The sequence below is a fragment of the Oryctolagus cuniculus genome, chromosome 7 (genome assembly GCF_051225735.1).
Source record: "Oryctolagus cuniculus isolate XC-2025 breed Fujian yellow rabbit chromosome 7, ASM5122573v1, whole genome shotgun sequence".
In the NCBI taxonomy this organism is placed as follows: Eukaryota; Metazoa; Chordata; class Mammalia; order Lagomorpha; family Leporidae; genus Oryctolagus; species Oryctolagus cuniculus.
The window spans coordinates 40,558,974-40,570,011 of NC_142873.1; positions in this window are offsets into that span (position 1 = coordinate 40,558,974).

Here is an 11,038-nt window from a genome sequence, read left to right on the forward strand (position 1 = left end):
CTTCATCTGGGTTTCCTATATGGGTGACCGGGGTCCAAGTATTTGGGCTCTCTCCTATTGCTTTCCCAGGCACATTAACAGGAAGAAAGCTGAATAAGAAAGTGGAGCAGCTGGATTCAAACCCAATGCTCTACTATGTGATGCTGGCATCACAAGCTGCAACTTAACCCACTGCACTACAATGTTGACCCTCTGTGAAGGAGAGGAAAGCTGAGCTGGTCCAAAGGCGAAGTTGGCTTACAGGGCGATTTAATGGGGGCTGCAGCCAATCCTCCTGGATATTACAGAGCTGGATGCCCCCAGTTGTTTCTGAGAAGGCTGTGACCTTGAACCTCCTCATAGACCAACTTCAGATTGCCTTGAGGGAATTGTGTAATCATGGGCAAGTCAGCTACCTTCAGCAGAGAAAAATCCTGGGAGACACACTCAGCTGCTGGCAGCCAATACTCCTAAGCAATGAGGGAAGTGAGAGTTTTGGTTGTGGGATCGGGAGATCTGGGTGTTGATAGCTTCCAGTCTAGTTAGTGTAAGTAAACAGTTACTGAACCAAAAGCAATAGAAAAGTTAGGGCAGAGAGGAGAGAGCAATGTTTTATGGGGAGCCTCAAAGAATAAACTGATAATGGGAAACCATAATAATATGTATGTGTATTCCTATAATCTTTTCTGGGGCTTAGGGATGATGCCATTGAATGGCCATTTTTGTTTGGTTGGTTCGTAATTTAAAGAATCAAGCAAAGTGGTCCTGTGTTTTGTTTCATTTTGTGTTCAGCTAATACTGAGTGAAATAATGGTATTAGGAGAATCACTTTTTAAGGATGAGCCATATAGCAAGACAGGGAAGCATCCTGAATATAGTGCAGTATGACAAAAAATTCCAATTAAAGGACTTTAAGAACAGCATATGCTCTGTATCTACCCCCAGTGCCTCTCTTTGCAGGCCCATGCTGGTTATTCTGTTGGCTGGAGTTGAACTTCATTTTGCCACCAGGGGACGCTGCTGTGTAAGGTTTGAGAGGGCAAGTTGTGGTTTCAAACCCTATTTTTACCATTCATTAACTGTATGATCCTGGGCATTCACATTAACATCTGTAAACCCCTATTCCCTCATCTGTAAAGTGGAGAGAGTAGTGATATTTAATTTATGCTACAGGTTTTCCTTGAAGAAAATGGAAAAATGATTTAAATATCAAAGCTATAGCAATTGGATACATAATTTTATTTCAAATTTTACACATTGAAAGCTCTAAATAAACAGATATATTAACAACAGAAAAAGAAAGGTTGTTAGGGATATTAAAATAATGCTTGTAGGCACCCAGTCAATGGCTCAGAGGTCTGTTCTCTCAGGCTATAAAAACCTTGTCCATCTCCTACCTATACTAGTACTTTACCAGGTTTTCCTAAGAAGGATTTCACAATTTCTTTTAATAGAAGACAAAGGATGGGGGAGGCATTTGCAACAGCTAAAACATCACTTGTGAGGTCCATGTTGGAGTGCCTGAGTTTGAGTCTCAGCTCCACTCCTGATTCCCACTTTTTGTCAATGTGCACTCTGAGAGGCAGTTGGTGATGGGTCAAGCAGTTGGGCCTTGACATTCATGTGGGATATCTGGACTAAGTTCCAGGCTCCTGATTTTGGCCTAAGACCTGGCTTTTGTGGGCATTTGGGGGAATGAACTTCTCTCTCATGCCCTCTGCAAATAAGTAAATAAATAATATAGTGTGAGAATGGAGAAAAAAATACAACCAGCTCCTTCTGGCTGCCCATACATAGTAAGAAGCAGAAGGTGATATTTGGACACCACCATCTCATTGAAGTTTGAGCTTGGTGGAGGAGCATCATTCACTCACTTCTACAGAGGCATAAGTTTTGATATTTAATTGGGAAAGGGAGGCTGGAATTGTAGCTCATGCCCTTGACGTTATGAGCCAATAAACATCAGGCCTAATGGACTTGTGATTGCCCAACACACCTTCCTCTTGAATACAGGCAGGTTTCTTTATTGACAAAGCATCTTGGCCACATGTTCAGGAAGATGTAGGATCAGGTTCAGAGACACAACTGTTGTGTTCACATCCATACATGTTAATCCACTGGTCACAGCCAATTCAGCACCCTTGGACCTCAGATAAACCTGAGAACATCAAAATAACCCTATGCCTCTTTTATGCCTCTTCCCCCTCTTTCTGTCCACCTGATATCCGACATAGGGCCCCTTTTCTGGTTTACCACCAGAAAAGACATTAATTCTATCCATCATTTTGTAATTTTCCCTCATCTACTTTGGTAAATGAGAAACAGGAATGAAGCAAGAGAACACTGGAAATTTTCTAATTATGCGTAAACACCTTAGGGGTGAAAGGACAACATTGGCACTGCAGAAATCTCCCCAACTGTGCAACATATCACCACTAAATTATTAAACTTATCACCATTAAATTAAAAAAATAGACTTGCCAGATGAAGGAAATGCCTGGGGTTGCTTTTTGTAACACACAGATGGCATGATAGATTATTATCATTAAAAATTCATTAATAAATGATTAATATAAATGTTGGGATATAAATATCACAATCATCATTCTGATCCCTCGTTCTTGTTTTAGGTACACTTCTGCAATTCAGCACAAGGACCATTTGTTTTTATTTATTTTTTTTAGCACAACCTCACCTAATGCTCTCATTCCTACTGTGACCCATGGAGTAGTCTTGGCACAAGGCTTGCCAGTGTGAGTGACATCATAGCAGGGGAGAACTGAAGAATAGGAAGCTTGGTGCCTGTGTCATTGGGAGAGCTGTGCTTCTATTAACAGTGAAAGGGAAGAAGTCAGGGTAAAAGTATTTAAAATCCCCAATTTATTTAACTTATGTTGAGTTTGAATTTTTCTATATCTAGATAGAAATGCTTAGCCTGAAGCTTTCTAAATGTTTTTGTTAATATAAAGAGAACAGAGTTCATGTATTTCATGGATACAATTTTGAGACCATAATGATACTTCCTGAATGCATGCCTTGATTTAGATATGAAATTATTTTATGCATTCTGTACATGACAATCATATATTTAAAAACATGCATTGAGGGGTGATATTTGACTTAGCAGGTAAGCTGCTGGTTGGGACTCCTGTATTCCATATTCAAGTCCCAGGCACTCTTGATTACAGTTCTTGCTAATGTGCACCCTGGGAGGCAGTAGGTGATGGTTCAAGTAGTTGGGTCCTTAACACCCACATGGGAGACCTGAAATGAGTTTATAGTTCCTAGATTTGGCATGACCCAGCCTCCTTTTCTCTGCCTCTCAAATACATACAGATGTACATACATTTTAATAGTTAATAGACAGTATTTGTTGAGTGCTCTCTGTCTTCCAGTTACTTATTGTAATAACTGTAATCTCTTCTAATTTTCATCAGCCTTAAGAAGTGAAGGGATTTGCCCATGGTCACACAAACAGAAGGAGTGATTTTAACTCCTCAGTCTGGCCTCTGAACCCATGCACTTAGTGACTAAGTTGATGTTATGGGAAGTCGTGGACACGAGAGGAGTAAACGGTAGAGAGAATTACCTTTGCATTGGGCTGGGAGACTTTGAATATAATTTTGGAGAAAATAAGATAACTGGAGGTGAATAAGAATTAACCAAATGAAGGGAGAGGGTGATGCATGAGGCAAGGTGTGTTCAGGGCAGCCAGGAGCTTAGTGTTTGAGAAAGGGCTGACCCCAGAGCACTGTACATAGGAGAGCTGGCAAGAGAGCAGAGGAAAAACTTCACGCCACAGATGAAGCACCAGTGTTTGTGAGGTGGAAGAGGGAAGGACACTGCTGTCGTAGGCAAGGGTGTATGATTTAGAAGCTGGAAATATTTTAGGCCGTACTCTGACTCTTATTTTCACCTCACTCTTGTTTCCTTTTTACTTACTCTCTCGGTACACTGTGACCCAATATTAGCAGGGAAAACCAGAATAAAATTATGGAATGAGAAGTAAAATCTGGAGGAAACTTAATTATCTATTGGAAGCTTCCTAGCTCTGAAATGGGATTATCCAAGGCTACACGTTATCCTCCTGCTCCAAGTTTGTTAGTACATACTTGCCAAACTAGAGTTGTATATAGGTACAGTATACAGTGATTGATGGATGTGTGCATTGTGAAATGATCAACCAAATCAAGCTAATTAACATACCCATCACCACCTAGTTATCCCTGTGTGTGTGTTGAGAGCATTAAGATCTTTTAGCAATTTTCAAGTATGCACTGCATCATTGAGCCCCAACCTCCTTAAATATTCCCTGCCTTGCCTTCCAGGACGCCACCAGCTTTTGATGTACTTCTCTACTGCTTTGACCTTTCTTTGTAAGTCTCCCTGGTATCCTCTTCCTCTTCTGCCCAACCGCCTATGATCTGAGCTCTGCCCTCTCTCAACAGTTTCATCTTGTTTCTACAGCAGCAGTTGTCATCTGGATTCTGAGGCCTCCCAGGTTATTATCTGGAGTTCTGACCTTTTTTCTAAGCTCAAGCTCATGCATTCAATTAAACATCTCTATTTACATATCTCCTTGGCAGCAGGGCTCACACTTGGAGCACTGAGCCCACACTGTCCTCACTTACCCTGACCTACTTCTGCTCTGGTGTCCCCGTTCACCTACTTTCCTGATGCAGAAATCTGGGGTAATTGTTGAAGCCTTATCTCTTGGAATGGGCTTTTAGTGGACATATGTCATATCTGTGGCTTCCTAGCACCTCTTAAATAATTCACATGGAACAATCCCAACCTTACAACTCGGCAGTCAGAAGTGGAATTCCCAGCTCCTCAGCTCCTCTTGCAGCCCAGATGGCCCAGGCCTTGTTTTGTCAGATGCTTCTGAGTGAGGCTTGATTGAAGCTTTCATCTTGCTGTACAGCCTGCTTCAGCGGCGTGTGGGTTTTGGGCAAAGCAGAGATTTCTAAGCAAAATTCTTTACAGAAATGTGGCATTTGTGCTGCAGACTTAACGACTGCAGTGTGGCCAGATCTTCACGACCCGTGTTTGGTGGCAGAGGCAGTGAGATTACTCTTTCAGACTAGTTTTGGTGCATGGTTTGAGTGAGGAGACATGGGAAATATGTTCACGGTTTTTCTTTTCACTTAGACTTGACTCTTCCTCAACCCTTGCAATAATCTCTGAAGGATTAAAGTTTTCAATAAAGTGACTACTTTCTTTTTTTAAAGATGTATTTATTTATTTGAAAGTCAGTTACACAGAGAGAGAAGAGAGGCAGGGTGAGAGAGAAGTCTTCCATCCACTGGTTCACTCCCTAGTTGGCCACAACAGCTGGAGCTGTGCCAATCTGAAGCCAGGAGCCAGGAACTTCTTACAGGTCTTCCACACAGGTGCAGGGACCTGAGGACTTGGGCCATCTTCTACTGCTTTCCCAGGCCATAGCAGAGAGCTGGATTGGAAGTGGAGCAGCCGAAACTTGAACCAGCACCCATATGGGATGCCAGCACTGCAGTCAGCGGCTTTACCTGCTATGCCACAGCACTGGCCTGGAGTGATTATTTTCTTAAAATAGAGTAGATTCTGTTGTTTTCAGTAATAATACTGAGAAATTAAAGATTATTGCTTCCTCTGTGGAAAAAAGTTTAACTGCATGTATATGTGTTTTGTTGTTTTTAGCTGTGTGACAATTGCAGAGAGAGCAGGATGTGATGAATAAGAACTGGAGTTGGGTAGAGTTGGAGAGTGCAGGGACTGTCAGTCCAGGGTTAGTTGATCTGAGTGCAGGGACTGTCAGTCCAGGGTTAGTTGATCTGATTGTACTCCTATAAAAGGGTTTCTGTATTAACAAGCATATAAATGATGAACACATATTTCAAAAAGGCAGGGCACAGTGATATAAAGAGATTGGGAATTTTCACAGAAAAAATAATTTTAAATTCTGACTTTACCACTTACTAGCAGGTATCCTTAAGCCAGTGACTTAATGTCGCTCCCCGTCTTCGTGGAGGAACGACACAGGACCCTGCGCTGTTCTTTCGTCTGCTCGGCCCTCCCCGGGTTTGCTGCTGGTTCTTCCCGGGTTGGCTACCGACCCTTCCACCTCCGTGGAAGGGTGGTTCCCCCTGCCACATTCCCCACTTCCGCGGGGGAGCGGCACACCGCCGGCCGGCTCTCTCGGGGGCTGCACAGGTGTTCCTCTTAGATGTTCCCCTTAGATGTTGCTGGTGCATGCCGTCTCTCTCCTCCTTTATAGTCCTCCTCCGCCAATCCTAACTCGGCTGCCCACACGCCGAGTACGCTGCTCTCCTCCAATCAGGAGCAGGTCCTGCAGCTTGTCAAGTTGGTGAGAGGCAGCTGGGTAGAAGCTGTTGCCTCCTCTCCCAGCGCCATATTGTGGGAGAGCAGATGCATAGAATAAGTCTTAATTCCAGTAACTCAGTCCAGTCCGGGTTGCTCCCAACACTTAACATTTAAATTTCAGTTTTTTTTTTTCATTTATAAGGCATTAGTTAATATATTTAATGTGGAAGGGAATCTAACTCTCAGCAGCTGAGTGGCAAAGGTCTCGCTGTGCAAGACACATCAGGGACTCCAGAGAATGGATCAGGTATTGACTAGAAAGGAGAGAATGATCCAACATGGGAAGCAGGATACACAGCAGACTCATAGAATGGCAAATGCCCTAAACAGCAGAATCAGCCCGTAAGGCATTTGGATCTGGCTAAAAAGCCCATGAGAGTTTCTCAGGCATCGAAAGCCAAGACACTGTGGCAAACAAAACAAAACAAAACAAAACAACACAACTAAATGAAAGATCTCTGTGAGTGAGATCCCGGTGGAAGAAAGGGCCATTCTACTTTTAACTTCCATTATATCAACTTCATTATATTTCACATTAGTAAGATCATACAGTGTTTGTCTTTCTGTGCCTCATTTATTTCATTTAACATAATGATCTCCGGTTCCATCCATGTTTTTGCAAATGACAGTATTTCACCCTTATTATGCCTTTTTTTAAAGATTTATTTTATTTATTTGAAAGGTAGAGTTACAGAGAGAGAGAGAGAGAGAGAGAGATCTTTCATCCACTGGTTCACTCCCCAAATGGCCTCACACAGCTGGGACTGGGCCAGGCTGAAGCCAGGAGCCTAGAGCTTCTTTCAGGTCTCTCACATGGGTTCAGGAACCCAAGCACTTAGGCCATTTTCTGTTGCTTTCTGAGGCGCATTACCAGGGATCTGAGTTGGAAGTGGAGCAGCTGGGACTCTAACCTGTGCCCATATGGGATGTCTGTACTGCAGGCTGTGGTTTTACCACCTATGCCACAGCACCGGCCCCTAATTCTGAGATTTATTTATTTGTTTTAAAGATTTATTTATTTATTTGAACATCAGAGTTACACACAGAGAGAAGGAGAGGCAGAAAGAGAGAGAGAGAGAGAGAGAGAGAGAGAGGTCTTCCATCCACTGGTTCACACCGAAGTTGGCAGCTTTGAATCTTTAGACTATTTTGGGTAGTATGGACATTTAAACAATATTAATTCTTGTAATCCATAAATATGGATGTATTTTCATTTCTTTGTGTCTTCTTTCATCAATGTTTTACAGTTTTCATTGTAGATATTCTTTACCTTTTGGTTAAATTTATCCTTAAATATTTTTCTTTTAGCTTTTTCTAATAATATGCTATATTCCTAGATTTCCAGTTTTATCCATTACATATTGATTTTGTGAAAGAGAAAACGAAGATTTAGTTTTCTTATACCTGGTTTTTATTGAATTACAAGAGTCCCACATTTCACAAATACTTGTGATTCCCTCTTCCTATTTCCACAATATAGTCATTTTACCATTTCTGGTTAAGTCAATGTTTGCTATATATTATGACTACTTAAATAAAAATGGTAGTTAAGCCATTTAATGTGTTTACATTTCCTTCCTTATGGGTCTTCAATATTTGTTTCCAAAGTCACTGATATTTGCTTAGTTTTTAGGTGTTTAGCATTTTAAGTCTTTCTTTCTTTTTCTTTTTTCTTTTTGACAGGCAGAGTGCACAGTGAGAGAGAGAGACAGAGAGAAAGGTCTTCCTTTTTGCCGTTGGTTCACCCTCCAATGTCCACCGCGGCCGGCACATTGCGCTGATCTGAAGCCAGGAGCCAGGTGCTTTTCCTGGTCTCCCATGGGGTGCAGGGCCCAAACACTTGGGCCATCCTCCACTGCCTTCCTGGGCCACAGCAGAGAGCTGGACTGGAAGAGGGGCAACTGGGACAGAATCCGGCGCCCCGACTGGGACTAGAACCCGGTGTGCCGGCGCCGCTAGGTGGAGGGTTAGCCTATTGAGCCGCGGCGCCGGCCTTAAGTCTTTCTAAACTGACCCAAATAGTAAAACTTCTCTTAACATAAATTCATTTACTATTGTAATAAACTATCCCTGATCTGAAACACACATACATGTACACCACACACTTTTTCCTTTGCAAATATTATTTTTATGAGTCTTCTGTCCTCCTGCTTTAATTTGACAGATTACGTCCCAGCCTGGCACGAGGTAAGGTTCTCTTCACTGTCATCCTGGAGAACAACGGACCACAAGTTTGTCCCTGTCAAATTCACATGCTGAACTCCTAATCCCTAAAGTGATGATGGACTGTGAGTGGAGCATGAGGGTGGATGTCTCATGACTGGGTTTGCTGTCCTTATATAGCAAGCCCAGGGAACCCTTGCCTCCCTTCTGCCATGTGAGGGAACGCTAGAAAATAGCTGTCTCTCAGGAGACGGGTCCTCCCCAGAGGCTGAACTTGCTTGCACCTTCATCATGGACTTCCCAGCATCTAGAACTGTGAGAAATAAATTTATGTTGCTTGTAAATCACTCAGTCTGTTTTTTTTTTTTTTGTTGTTTTTTTTTTGTTATAGAAGCCAAAAAAAAAAAAAAAAAAAGACATGGAGATTTCTGTATAATTTTGGTTCTTCCTAACATTTACTGAAACTAATTATGAGCTAGGTATAGAGCATTAGGTTGAAAATTGCTTTATTTCAAGGGTTAAATAAATTACTCCATCTTCCCTCTTCCTGGTGTTTTTGTAATTTAAGAAAGATGCGGCTGTAAAAGAAGAAGGACCTAAAATCAGCTAGCTAAGCTTCCATATCAGGAAACTATAAAGAGAAGAGCAAATTAAATCCAAAGTAAGCAGAAGAATAACTAAAATTGTACAAAAAATAAATGAAATAGTAGACAAGAAATTAATAGACAAAATCAGTTAAATCAAAAACTGGTTCTTTAAAAACATCAGTAAATGCAATATTCCTCTAATGATGATAGCTAAGCAAAAAAGAGAGAGGGCACGAATTCCTAACATCAGAAATGAAGGGCAGGACATAACTACAGATCCAATAGTATTTAAAGGATAATAAAGGAATACTGTGAGCAAGTTTGTGCTCACAGGTTTGATAACCTAAATGAAATGGGCCAGTTCACTTAAATATACAAAATTAACATGAAAGGAAATCAATAATCAGAATAACCCCTTATAGGTTAAGTAAATTGAATGAATAATTAATATCCTTCCAAAAGTGCATCAAGCTTATACAGGTCCACTGTTGAATTATACCAAATATTTAAGAAAGACATTATACCAGTCTTCTATGATTTCTTTCAGAAGATAAAAGTAGAGAGAATAGTTCCCTAACTCATTCTATGAGGTCAACATTACCCTAGAACCCAAAGTAGACATATGTATTACAAGAAAAGGAAACTACACGCCAACATTACTCATGAATATAGGTAAAAAATGCTCAAAAATATTAGCAAATTAGATGTAATAATATATAAAAGAATTATATACCAAGATCAAGTGGAATTTATTTTAGGTATATAAGGATGATTTAACATTGGAAAATCAGTTAATGTAACCCATTACCCAAATAGACTGATGAGGAAAGAACTTATGATCATATCAACAGTTGCAGAAAAGGCATTTGCCAAAATCCAGTACAGATGATAATCATCAGTAAACTTAAAAGGGAACTTCTTCAACTTCATAAAGAATATCTACAAAAAATCTATAGCTGATACCACATTTAATGATCCAAAACAAAGTTTTTTCATAAAAATCATAACAGGACAAAGGTGTCCTATCTCTCCACTCTTTTTAACATTTTACTAGAAGTTCTAGCTATGAAGCAAAATAATAAAAGGAAAGTAACAAGTATAAATATTGGAAAGGAAGAAATAAAACTGTTGGTTCACAGACAATATGATAATCTATGTAGATAATTTGAAAAAATTGACAATAACTCCTTGAACAAATAAGTGATTGTAGCAAGCTTGTAGGATAGACAATTAATATATACATTCATTCATTTTTCTGTATACTAGAGATGAAATTGAAATTAAAAATACAGTATCATTTATAGCAGCACTGTAAAATGAAGTACTTAGGTATAAATCTAATAAATGTGTACAATGTCTATATGAGTAAAACCACAAAACTCCTGTGAAAGAAATCAAGAATGAACTAAGTAAATAAATATTCTGCGTTCACGGATTGAAAGACTTAATATTGTTAAGATATCTCTTTCTAACTTCATCTGCACATTCAGTGCAATCAAAATGCTGGCAAGTCATTTTATGGATAGTCACAAATGAATTCTAAATTCTATATGGAGAAGCAAAGAATTTAAATAGGTAACACTTTAGGAAATCAGTTAATGTTGGTGGACTGACACTACCCAATTCAAGACTGACTACAAATCTACAATAATCAAGTAGGTGCAATATTGGCAAAAGAATAGTCAAACCGATCAATGACCCAGAAGTAGACCCACATAAATTTAGTCAACAGATCTTTGATAAATGAGTAAAAATGATACAATGGAGGAGAGATACTCTGTTCAACAAATGATGCTGGAAATCTGGAGATCCACAAAAAGAAAAAAAAAATTAGGTATAGAAGTTCCATCATTCACAGAAATTAACTCAGAGTGGATTACAGCATTAAAAGTAGAATGCAAAAGTCTAAAACTCCTAGAATCTAAGAGAAAACCTAGATGACCTTG